This window comes from Culex pipiens, chromosome 2, assembly GCF_016801865.2.
Source record: "Culex pipiens pallens isolate TS chromosome 2, TS_CPP_V2, whole genome shotgun sequence".
NCBI classification, from domain to species: Eukaryota; Metazoa; Arthropoda; class Insecta; order Diptera; family Culicidae; genus Culex; species Culex pipiens.
Genome location: NC_068938.1, coordinates 123082695 through 123096189, shown reverse-complemented (window position 1 = coordinate 123096189; position 13495 = coordinate 123082695). Strand labels below are relative to the sequence as shown.

Genomic DNA, 13495 nt, shown 5'->3' with positions numbered 1-13495 from the left:
TGATTGATGTAACCTTGGCGGTGGTCATTGCTTTGGAGATGTGTATAAGAAGAGAAAAGGAATTGACTTTTATGAATGAGACTTGCAGATGAACCTCATGCGTGAGTTTTAAAGTGGTTGCTGACAATTTTATTGATGCTTCGGAAAGAGAACTTTGATGAACGATGATTTTTTATGTTGATTGGATCAAAAGGATAACCCTGATCTTAGATTATAGTTAGACTGTTATTTGTTTCATTGTTTGAGCCTTGGATTAATGGTTTGCCTTGCCTTTTGGTACAAGGATTGTGACCCCTGGACTCCTATGTGTAGCCTGAGGTATGGCACGGAGTGCAGAAAAACTGAAAAACTGATTTTTTCATGATTTCATATAAAATTATAATTCCTATCTGTATACGGATAGAAATCCTGTAAGTAATCCGGTAACTCTATGTTGTCAAATTTGAAAACATTAAAGTGTTCCCAAAATCATCAACATTTTTTTCTAATTTTGAACAACATGTCGATTTCCAAAAATGAAATCGAAAAAAATGTAGACGATTTTGGAAACATTTCAATGTTTTCTGATTCGACTAAATAGAGTTACCGGATTAGATTACAGGATTTCTTTCCGTGTAGTTTGTCACTTTTTTTTGCCCTCCTCACCTTACCCTATTATCTTGACACTGGCGGAATGTTTTTTTTTATAAACCCTTCTGACTTCCAATGGTTTAGCTTCTAGTAAAAACAAAATATCATCAAATAATCTAAAAAAGGAATGTAATTTAAGTGCTTCGAGTTCCTGTCGTGAAATGCTCAAATTCACTGTTTGTCCTGCGCAAACCAGATGCAAATGTCAACAAACTCTTGTGTGGTGAAGCACTGCCGTTTGTCACCCCAAGCCGATTCATCACTTTGATGAGGAGACAATGGGGTCACCTTCTCTTCAGCCCCACACCAAAGGGAAGGATAAACGTTGCTCATTTTCAATAATTAATGCACGCACCCACTCCATGTCCACGTGTGTGTAGACTGACTTTGAGCTAGAAGCTCAGCAGATTGTTCGACGAGGCAGGCCCTAGCCTGATTTGTGGCGAAGAAGCAAAGAGACACTCGCACAGAGAAGTCCATCAACCACAGAGAACGCCACACACTGAATGGTGCTGCTGCTCAACCCACACTTTGGGTAGCTTGATTAATGTTCTACTATCAACCGCACATTAAGTGCAGCACACACTCTCTCAGCTGAGGGTGTTTGTCTACTGCCCTGGCTTTGTCTTCTTTTACACTCAGTTTGATCAAATAATAGTTACGCATACTTGATGATTACATTTTAAAATTTAGTGGAACTGCAAAACATAAATAATATTTTTGTCTAAAAATATATATCTAAAATATTTAATGCCAAAATTATAAGCCTTTCATAAGCTACTGAGTGTTTATCAAGCCAAATCAGGTTTTCTTTCATTAATTCCCTCAGCATGCGAGCTCAACCCGGCGGAAGAAGATGCGCCTCCGCCTATGGTCTTATGAGGTCCTATGATGAGGACCAGCAGAGCCCAGAAACCAAGTGCTTTGCCAAGTCAAGCCTCGGTGGCCGGGGAGAGGCTGATTTGGTTTCTGGGGCTCATCTTTTATTTATTCTGTGTCTAGATTTTCATCCTGCATCGCAACGACCCACCCACACATTCGCACAAAAGACAGCAAAAAAAACCTAGATTCTTGCAAGTGAGGAGCACACTAATGGTATCACTGTCGAAGGGGTGCAGTTTGGAATTATGAGATTATAAAAATAATTATTTCCAGCCATTTTTATTTTTTTATTCTGTCTTTTTAAAAACTTCTAAAAACACCCTTTCAATATTTTTTTTTAGTTTTTTTCGCTTGAGTGTAAATTTCCGCTTCGTCTATCTGTTAAAATTCATACCGATAAAATGATTATTCTAGCACTCAAATGAATGCTGAAAGTAATTCCAGTACTGTAATTTTTTTGTGAGGAATAACCAGTTTTTTCATTAAAGTAGTTTCACAACGAAATTAAAAAAATATACTTTATGCGACCTATTCCGAATTGTTTACAATCGATTGCACTAGTATTTTGTTGTAAAGAAAATAGGATTTTTTACAATTGAAGAACTTTAAATAACAGTGATTTTTCCAGTGTTTTAATCCTCTATAACCCTACCACGCCCATTGGCGGACATTAATCTTAAATTCGTCAAGAATCAATTTTCAACAAATTCAATTTTGATCTTACAAAACTTTGAGAAGAAATTTGAAATTCCAAAAAATAGGATTGGAAGTAATGCATGATTGTGAATTTGCCAATGTTAAAAAATATGCACAGCAAAAAAAGTTGAATTTTGGAATGTTGAAAATTTGGTTGGTTGAATATTACTCATTTTTTGAGTGATAATAATCAAAAATTGTGTAAAAATGTGAACCAAATGAATATTCATCAGAAACTGATGAAAATTCACCAATTCCTGATGTAATATACTCATTTTTTTCGCCACAAAATCTGTCACCATTTCCTAATGAATATTACCATATTTTTTTTTCTGTGTGATATTTTGTTCCACTTGATTGGATTTTTTTTCTAGATTAGGCTAAAATCATAAAATTTGGCACTTTTGAAATGTAAGTCTTAATTTTTAAAAAATAAAAAAAAACTCAAAAAGTTTAAAAAAGATTCAAACAGGTTTCCAAGATATCATAGATTGAAAATTAAGGGTCAATTAGATAGAACTTAGAAAAACTTATTTTTGTTCATTTATTCTTTGCAAGGTTATATGCTCAGACGCCAGAGGCACGGGATTAAAACTCGTCTGAAAAACCTGTATCATTTTCTCAATCAAAACGGTGGCGCCGCGTGGTGGTAGCTGCCCTGTTTATTACACTGTGAAATTATCCATGGCTAATCCAAGGAACCAAAAGGTGACAACAGAAAAGTCTGCCCAAAAGGGGTGCTGCAAAAAAACTTTTTAATTTTTAAAAATTTCCCAACAAATCAGCAACGAATTACAAGTTTCATAGTCGAACTACACTTAAAAGTTGGTTTTGTTATTTGTTTTTGCAAAACCGCATATTTTTTGACAAAACTGCCAAAAATATTCGTAACTACCTTTTGCCTCTTGGTGGCGCTTTGTGTTAGTATGTGTGTAGTCGATATTTGCGAACGTGCACGCAGAACACAGAACAGTGAGAACTAGCGAAAATGCCTCACTTTCTTCTTATACAAGTCGCCATATTGAAATTGCTTGAAGATTCATACCCGTGCCAGAGGTCTGGTCAACAATCTTCAAAAAGCAAATTGTTGAAAACTTTTGCTACTATTTTATTTATTTTTTTCAAAGGTGATCCAACCTAAATATGGCCATTATCAAAAAATTGTGCACTTTATCAACATATTACTTAACTGCCCATGTTCACATAAATGTCCCATATGCAAAAACAGCAAGCTGAGAAAAACGCGATTGAAGTTTGTCCCATACATAAGGCTACGTGTTAAGTTTTCGCGAAAAAAACTGGATTTCCTCCTGATTTTTAGAACAAAGTACTGGATGTTATAGGCTTTTCTGAAAGATCACACGATTTTGAACAAAACTGTATCTATAACTCAAAATTGAAAAAAATACATATGGGACATTTATGCGAACAGGGGCAGTTAAGTACTATTCGATTCAACTTTTTAATTCAATTGGCCAAAAACAAAACGTCCAGAAGCGGCCGTGGCTGACTGGTTATGGTGTTTGCTTTGTAAGCGAATGGAAATACAATGTCTCGTCCCAGAGGGTCCCGAAGTACCAAAACATCTTAGCATGCCCAAGTAACATTTTAGGCTTTATCAAAGCTGTCACAACCGCTATAAAACCTATCAGCCAAAACCAACATTAAAACCCCTTAGTCGTAACAAACTCCCCAGAGCCTTGATAAACCCCACTTAAAACCCAAAAGGACCTCCGCAAAAGGTTGTTACGGCCTATTTATAAAACCTACATAGGAGTTCAAGGCTTTACAACTGAATCCTAACAACATCCTCAAAGCCTTGATAAAACCTTTGTTAAAACCTAGTCAGGAGTTATGGAAAAATGACATTTCATACGTCTTTAAACGTCTTATGCCAAATAGGTTTTATTTTGGCAAAAATAAGTCTTCGTCTTGCCAAATGAAATTATGGAGATGGTTGTCAAAAATGGCGATGATAAATAATAGATATTAGAGGTAATCCAAATAATTTGAAAGCTTATTTCTCACAATTGATGGCTCAAATTCAGCTGCGGTTGAAATTTTATTGATAAATGTAGGGGAGATAGAGCCAAAAAATTCAACTCGCTTCATCAAAAATCAATATTTTGTAATCATAGTGTTTAATGTTAAAAAATATTGTATTGCAATTCTTTGAAAAAAATGTTTAAAATATTTTTAAACATCTATCGCTATATAAATCATACCAGAAATTCAGCATAAATGTGTGTTTTCATCAAATTTAAATCAAATTTTTCAATTTTCTATTTTTTCAATCAAGTTGGCGGTCAATCATATTCAATCAGAGCACGCGTCTAGCGCCATATTTATGCACTGCTATTTGGCCGCAATAAATGCTCTTTAAGGAGCTTATGGTTTTAAGTGAGCTTTTTACATGCCTAATGGCACTTGACAGCTAAAACACCCTAGGTTTTAACAAAGCATGCGATAAAACCGTTTGGCATGGCATTGCCATTTGGTTTTCAAGCCTCTGTTAAAACTTTCATAAAACCTTATTGAAAGCCAGTCGGCTTTTATTTCCACCCGGTTTTATATCCGAGGCATAAAACCCTGTTAGAACCTATTAATTAGCTCTTGCTTGTTGGTTGCGGTGAATGCCCAAATAAAACTATTAGGCAATCAAGATGCTACAATAAACCCTTAATAAAACTTGGTGGTGGCTAGTTGGTTTAAAAATGTTACTTGGGTGGTGCTCCCAACGAACATACCAAATTTCGGAGCGAATAGTGGTGTGTCCCACGATTCTTCCTTCCCTGTCGATTCAGAATTGTGTTGTTATTCGAACACCCTGTGCTCAAACTAAATCCACTTCAACGAATCATGTCTCTGCGATACAACTTTACGCAGTAGGCCTGGCCGCTTTAACGTCTGTGATGTTTCAATGCATTCCGATGCAATGGCGCACTACAAATGTTGATAAATGACAAGAAGAGTGCTAGGTGTAACCTAACCTAAAGCACTCTCCAGGATCCCTTCGAATGATTGGCTGCGCTAGGGTTGGATTAAATTAGATTAGATTAGATTAGATTAGATCAATTGGCCAAAAACAAAACGCCCGTAAGGTATACTTTTAACTCAAAAAGTGGCACTTTTTGTCTACTCAAACATATCAGAAAACAAAAAATGGAAGGGTCAAGTTTTTTAAAATCGATTTTTCGTGATAAAATTACATTTAAAACAGTGGGTGAGATTGTAACTATTTGTTTCTGAATAATAGTAGTCTATAAACTACAACTTTTCAAAAGACACCAAATCGATCAGAAAATCACTTCTTGAAATACAGATTTTGGAATGTTTTCATATCTCTTTCCTTGAGTATTTTTCTTAAGAGTTCGGAAATAATCGCGTGATACGTGATTTTTTCAAAACAAGTCAAATTAGGATTGAATGGAAGAAAAAATACCAACAATTGAATTTATATTGAATAGAAACAAGCAAAAAATATGATGAAAGAAAGCAAAAGAAGATTTTTTTAAATATATTACTTTTTGTCCAGACAACCCCCCTCACACGATTTGCTGCCACTGATGGGCGAGCAGCCGAACTCATCTCATCTCCATGAAGACTTTTCCTTCTGTGCTGCCTTCTCCTCATGGGGCTTTATGGTCGGTCATTCATTAAAAGCAACATTCATACTCCCCTGTGTGTTGTGTCTGTGAACGAGTGGGAAACCTCAGTCTCTCTCTGTGGGACACAAATATATGTGTGTGCTAGGTGACGCAGTAGTACAAGATATTATATTTACTTAACATCCCGAGCACATTCCAGACCTCAGACCTCACACCGCACACAGACTTCTGGCTTCTGGGTCTGGTCTAGTTGGTCGATTGCACTCTATTATTGCTGCAGCACGTGAACCGTTTTGCATGCCATCATCAATCATATTGCGGAAAAGAATCCACTTGGAAAGTTGACACATCGAAACGCAGATTACTCTCTGCACTCCCTAACCACAGTTCATCGTCCAGCAAGGCCTCGCAAATTAGGTTGGCAAGATCAAATTTCGCATTATGGCACGGCCTGCCTCGATGGGTGGGTGGATGAGTGACAGTTAGCCGCAATGTTTCAGACATTTCTGATATACGTGGCTGATCTCATTAGCCGATTATCGACGCAATGGCACGTGATGGGACCATCGACCAGCGGATTGGTGAAAATGGACCACAGATGAGCGCGTTACCTAATTGAGGTTGGAGGGATGATGTTGTTTTGATGTGGACAAAACTATCTGGATCAATAAATAGCTAAGATTTCTCTGGATAAACTGTCTATTTTAAGATAGTAGAATTTGTAAGAATTATCTTCAATTCAATTATCTTCGGAAAAACGCCAAAACTCTCATTCCACTCAGAAAACGCCTACTCTGTCAAATGTGACCTGACCAAAACCAAACCACCAACCAGCAAATGGCCTGCCAAAAATTCCAAAATAGGTCAAAGCTAAGCCAAGCACGTGGCGCACACCCCTGACTGGCTGTCCCGAGCTGTACACCATGTCATATCTGATGGTTCGGTTTTTGGGTTTGGACTCTGAATTAGATTTTCCACCGAATAGGAACCGTAATTTCCTATCCGATTTTCCGAGGCCAGGTCACGCAGTCAACTCTGCAACAACAACAACAACAAAGGGAAAGAGATGGATTTGCGGTGTTGAATTTTCCGAGCCGGATTTGACATGCTTCGGAAGAGATATGAAATTGGGATTCCGTTTCATTTCCGCCTCCTTGAGCCCGCGCGGGTTTGTGTCCTGATCGTTTTAGGAGTCGTGGGGAATATCCACCAAAACCGGGATAACCTTCTGGGGTGACGGGCTGAGGTAAGCTTTCGATACACTTTTGTGCGATTGGTACCGGAAGATGGATTGACGGATTTTTTTGTGTGTCGTTGAGGAATGCCTCCTACATCCTATCATGCATGCTTTTACTCTCGGAACAGGGGACCGCGACACCACACCACAAAATCGTCAACGATGGACAGTTTGATGGTGTAGGGTGAGTTGGGGATCATCCTGAAATAATGACAATATAATCTGTAAATGTTGATTTGTTCACCAGATTGATTCTAGATTTTTGTGTGTCTGATAAAAATTAGATTTTGTGTAAATCCAACCAAACCACCCTACAACTGCGAACCATTCTAGTCGATTGATATTGATGTCACCGGGGCTCTCACCGGGATTTATAGGTCTACACACATTCTGAAACGTTGCTTTTCCTTCATCACACTTTAGCTACACATAACAGCGATGGAAAGCGTTTTCTGGCAAGAATGACAGGCTGCTCCGGATATCGTTTGGGGGATTTGTGTGAGTTCAAATTGGAAATCTCGAAATCAACCACAGCTCTGATACATTTTGGAGTGGTCGACTATCAGATCGTAAACGTCATTGGGTTGGGAATAATTGAGTTATGCAATAAAGTGGAATAGATAACAATTACGGCACGTTTCTGGGAAGATTATCAGTTGTTAATTGAAATGATTGGTGACTCCAAGAATGCCAGGCCAGGTGAGTCAAAACGCTTGGTTTCCTTTAGAATAATTTAGAACAATGTCCAAAAATCAAATCATATATTCATTCGATTTTTTTAGTATAAATGTTGATCCTTTATATAAAAAATCCGGAACGCTTTTTGTTTTTGATGTGAACAATAGTGAATGCTTATATACACAGCAGAAATAATTACTTACAAATGGTTAAACGAATAAAATTGAAAGTCATAGCATAGCATAGCATAGCATAGCATAGCATAGCATAGCATTACGGGTCTGCACCACGCTGTAGGGGGTGCCACAATGGTCAATTCAATATTCTTAGACAATTTGATTGCTGCCCGGTACAACCAAAAATATCTAAGAACGGAAATTTCCACACTGTGCTCCAAGACTACGCCCATATACAGTCCCGTGGGGATTTGGGAGGGGATGTTTTTGTTGTTCACTAGTGGCAAAAGTGCAGGGAACCCATGCGACTTTTAAAAGTGAACGGAATATATTGGTTAAACGAATAAAATTGAAAGTCATACTTCTTTAAATGTTATAAATGTTGGTTAAGCTGTCCGCTTAGTCAGCGGAAGATTAGAGTTCGATTCCCATCTGCTCCAACCTTCCATCGGAAGGGGAAGTAAAACGTTGGTCCCGGCCTTGGATGTTGATAGGCCGTTAAGTCATTCCAGGTGTAGGAGCGGTCTCCACGCTCCCCATTCAAGCCATTGGACTTCTTGCTTCGAACGCAAATTAATGCCGTTTACTGGCCAAAAAGATCAAGTTTAATGCACTTTTGATCATAATTTCTATTTTGCGAGACCATTTCTCATCACACATCCACACGCAAGATGAGAGGTTAACTGCTTAACGAAAGTATAAAATTGCTTCCAACTACCGGCAACATGTTCTTCTGCACATTAGTTAGTCACTCACTTGAAAAATAATCCTAAAAAATATAAATAATTAGCAAGTTCCATCCAAGAAACAAACGCGTTACGTCTTTTGACGTTTCAATTTTGACTACCCATTCCAATCGAAGTCTGAAGAAAACCGAGCGAGAAGCGAAGGCAAATAAAGAACAAAGGGTGGCTACCAACACCATCGCAGCGCCTGTTAGAATGAGCCAGTGTTGCCAGGAAATTTTCTCTATAAATGCTACTTTTCGTGAGGCAGCACTAGGCAGACCCAAAAGAGCTCTGGAAGAAAAAAATAACTAAGCTGGAGAAAAGAAAATGGGCGTGGCCCAATGCACTCGACTGATTAGAATGCATTTTGGAAATATTTTTTTACAATGCTTGTAATAGGAATAGCATGAGTTTTATTCAAAGTGAAAATAAACAGAAATGTTCACAAAAAGTTACTCTACTCGTTGGTGAACTTGGTTTTAGTAAATTTCAAGGAACACTCCAGATTATCAAGCATCATTCAAACCCGACCGCTTATTAGGCTCACAATGGGTTTATTTCCCCTGCTATTTTTTTAATGACCCGTGGAAAGCATCATGGTGTATTTAAAAAGCGGATTAAGTTGCTATTTAATTCATAACTCAATGTTAACGTGTTCGAGATGATATAATCCCTATAATACTAAGCAATCGAATCCAGAAGACAAAAACATCATAAGGCCTTAAAAAAACAAGGCAGTTGCAAAATTTTTCAATTTTTATATTCCCCCTCCTCTTCAATATCGGCCCAAAATTAGAGGGCAACCGTTATCTACAGTCAACTTAGAAAACTTTCTGGTATAACAGTGTTGCTTTGCAGTAGTTTGTTTACCTTTGATGTGTTAAATTTAATTCAGTGTAATGTCAACTTATCGTAGATTTTGAAATATTCCAAACCGTAATCCTTGACTACTTTTCATTGTAGGAGATCAGATTCCTTTCCATGGATTCAAATTCCTACGCTAAGTACACCTAAACGGTGGTCGCATCATTTTGCTACAAATCTGCATGGAAGTATAGCAGAATCATATTGTCCGTTTCTTTCAAAGGTACACGCCGCGAGGCATTTAAGAATCAAGAAGGTGCTGTGTCCTATCCCTCGCCTAGACCAGACCAAAATCCATGATAAAGCTGTCAGACCAAATCTGTCAGACCAAGACTGTCAGACCAAAGAGCAAAAAGTAAACAATCTTGGTCGTCGACGTAGGTGCACACAAATCAAGAAAAGAAAATTTGAAAAAGAATTTTATTTTTCTATTTCAATAACTGGTTTTGGGCAAGGGGCTGGAAACTCTAATATTACTTAAGAATACTGAGTATACTAACGATATTCCAGTATACTTATTAGTATACTAACCGAAAAGCAATAAACTGTCAGTATATTAAGATACTCTCAGTATATTGTTAAGTATACTGGTGATATGTAAAGGAAATAATAAGTATACTAACATATATTTTGATATACTGGTTAACATAATAATTATAGCTCTAAGAGTTTCCAGCCCCTTGGTTTTGGGCTGCAAAATTGAATGTACGTCAGAAAACGATTAAACAGTGCGGCATCCTGTTCACCGACAGTTACATAAGCAGTTAAAAGCCTTATTCTTCCACTTAAATTTTTGATCACGTTTTTGGTTTACACCTGAACAATCTTGAAATTATTTATGCGGATTTGTGATTCCTCTCGTTCTATCATTCCCTTGTTAAGAATATTGCATAGACATTGTTGCCAGCGATTTTCTGCACTTTTGGTGCAATATAAAACATACAAATACAAAAAGCGCAGTATGGGATTTGACAGCACGCATTTGCCGAAAGTGCGGCACGTCGTTTCGAGGCTGGTTTGCCGCGTGTCGTTCTCGGGAATACGCGCAATAATGAAAGGTGCCCTCATGCATGGCTTTCTACCTAAGGTACTCGCGATTGAGTGTGTAGTAGTGCGGTTGTCAAAATCGTTATCTCTGACTGTCTCACTCCACTGACACTGACATTGTTTTTGTTTTGGTTTTCCTGGCACGGTCCATTGTTCGTTTGTTATTGTTTTGGTTTTAGTGGCACGGATCCATGCACGCACACTAATGCAAAGCAAGATCGCGAGTACCTATGATATACAGCCTTGGCCCTCATGCATTTTTGCGATATAATGGTATGACAACCGTTACCGACAATTATCTACATTACCGACGGCTGTTTTATCGCTGACATAGGGACGTGGCGTTACATCGTGCTGCCATCTGTTTTTTTTTTAGTGCAAGAGTGGAAAAGTGCTGAGTCATCGTCTAAAAATAGACGGCGTCCTATCTCGCCCAGCAAAATAAAGTCGATAAAGTAGTCGGTTTTGATGGAGAAAAAGTGGAAAACTTGGTCTAAAAATAGCGACGCCATCCCCCTATGTTTACATAAGGACAAAATTGATGTACGAGCTTGCTGCAAAATCTGTTTCAAATGTTACAAAAGGAAAATGGTTTGTAGCAAATCCACTATGAAAGATGTTGATACATTTTTTCCTATGGGTGTTTAATTTTGAAAGCTAAGTGATTGCTGATAGGTATTTTCTCCGATGGTCATTGACATAGAGTGTGAGGGGGATTATCTCAATGTTTTCAGTGGTTTATTAAACCTAATAGAAAAATCCAGATATATTCAATGAAAAAATTGTATGTTCTATCCAATTTTTGGATCCAATGCAGTATCACAAATATTCAATAGTTTAATTGTGCATCACAATTCATCCAAGCGCTCGCTCAGACCATTTCAGCCCTACATTCGTTTAAAACAATAACCATCCCCTGCAAATTATTCCAACTTTCCCAAATAAGTTTCGATTAATCATTGTCATTATTGGCGGTCGGGCTTCACCGGGCACGTGTTCTGGTGCCCGAACCGCGAATCAGCTAATGAGCACATGATTACACAATCCCAAACCCCCGTCGGCGGTGTTCACAAAATCCGTGTCCCGGCCCAATTCATACCTGCCTGCGCGCAAATGCATTCATACCAGGTTGGCGAACGTTTGTCGGGATTCGTGGTCCACATATGAACGCATAAATTACATAATTGCGGCTTCATCGAGCGTTCTGGGATTATTGATTTCGAGTTTCAAATTAGGATTATTATTCCATTCCGGGTTGAGAGTGTAGAGATACACCAAACACAGGCAGATTCTACAAAATCGATGGAATGGTTTTATTAGCGATGCATGGTTCGAATTTCGAATGTTGCATTTCTGGAGTTTTTTTTGAAAAGGTCCAATAAACCAAATTTCCAGTTTTTGCTTTTTGGGTGTTTTTAGAACCGCCTTGAGTCAGGGGTATTAAAAAACACCGAAAAAGCTAAAATTGAAAATTTGGTTTATTGGTCCTTTTCAAAAAAAACTCCAGATTTCTAGCTTGATTTCAGTTTGGTAGAGTAATGTGATAGCTTGAGACTTTAGACGATATGGAAGGCTATATAGAGAGCTGATGTAGCAGAGGTGCTTCATAAAATCACAGACAACAGATACATATGTTGAAACATATTGTCATATCGTCTATTGCCTGGATGTAGACTGCTCTGCGATACAACTTTTATGAGTATTGTTTAAAAAATCGCTTTTGCTTGATGGGTTTTGATTATTTTTGGAGTATGGGCACTGTGTCTGTTATCTGTGACAAAATGTGTTCTATTTGCAATAACCAAATATATCTTGCTATTGGTTGCAAACTTGGAGGCTCTCTTGGGATAAATAAAGTGGAATTTAGAATTCGAGATTGTTTCGAAGCGCTCTTAAAATCAATGAGTTTTAAGTTTTGCTTTCGGTTCGTTGAATGTGAAAGTGAAACTGTCAATATTAAATTAGCGTGGAGAACTTTTCTTTCAACCGTGAAACTAAAGTGTGGTCACGGATGATAAACGATGTCTAGACATTCAGGACAGCACTAATTCATCATTATTGGCACACACCAGTCCTGGAATGGTATGCGGTGATCGAGAAACCATCTTTCAACACCCTATCATCACATTCACCTATTATGGCATCCCAAACAAAAATAGTGCTTTCTTTTTCCTCTAGCCCAAAACCACAAACTAACCGCTGAGCTGTTACGTCAGCACCCGCCGTAATTGCCGGCAATTAGCCATTTTGGATGCCTGCCAAACACTTATCTGGCGCGCTTCAATCGCACGTCAAAAAATTGATGAATCGATGTTTGAACAGAGCTCAGACCTTTTGTTGACGGGCTTCACTCAGTCACTCGGCAATCAGATTGCGGCTCCTAAGCTCTGAGCTGACCTTTTCCGGCCGGTTTGGACGCAAAACAACTCATCATTGAGCGATGATCCGTCTTAGAGGGGTTTTTTTTATGGGATGGCCACCAGAGGGGTCAGAGCTGGACAAATAGTTTTGGTTATGTTTGTAATTGTAGATTTTTTTTGTTGAACTTTTTAAGTTTAGCTTTAACCACTATTGTTTATTGAGTTTTTTTTTTCAATGAGAAATGAAATCTTAAGAGCCATATTTTCGCTAGGGGGCACGGCTTTGTTCTAGAGGTCGTATCGATGAGCTCCGATTTTGATGAAACTTTCAGCGTTTGTTGGTCTACAAAAAATATGAACTCATGCCAAATATGAGCCCTCTACGATACGAGGAAGTGAGGTAAAAAATAAATTCAAAATTTTGCAAAAATGTTCAAAAATAATAGGCCAAATTTTTAAAACACTCATAACTCAAGTTTGGCAATACGTAAACCTGCTCGCTTGGTTTCATTTGAAAGGTCTTTACATGCACTACTACTTCGACTTTGAATAACATCTGTCGGATACTTACCTCCAGAGATATTTACTA

At 38.1% G+C, this 13495-nt stretch overlaps 1 protein-coding gene across 1 annotated transcript in view; it reads left to right on the top strand.

Annotated features, from left to right (window-relative positions):
* Positions 1-13495, top strand: part of LOC120416656 (somatomedin-B and thrombospondin type-1 domain-containing protein-like) — a 116705-nt gene that overhangs the window by 31050 nt on the left and 72160 nt on the right. The gene's annotated exons all lie outside the window — the stretch shown is intronic.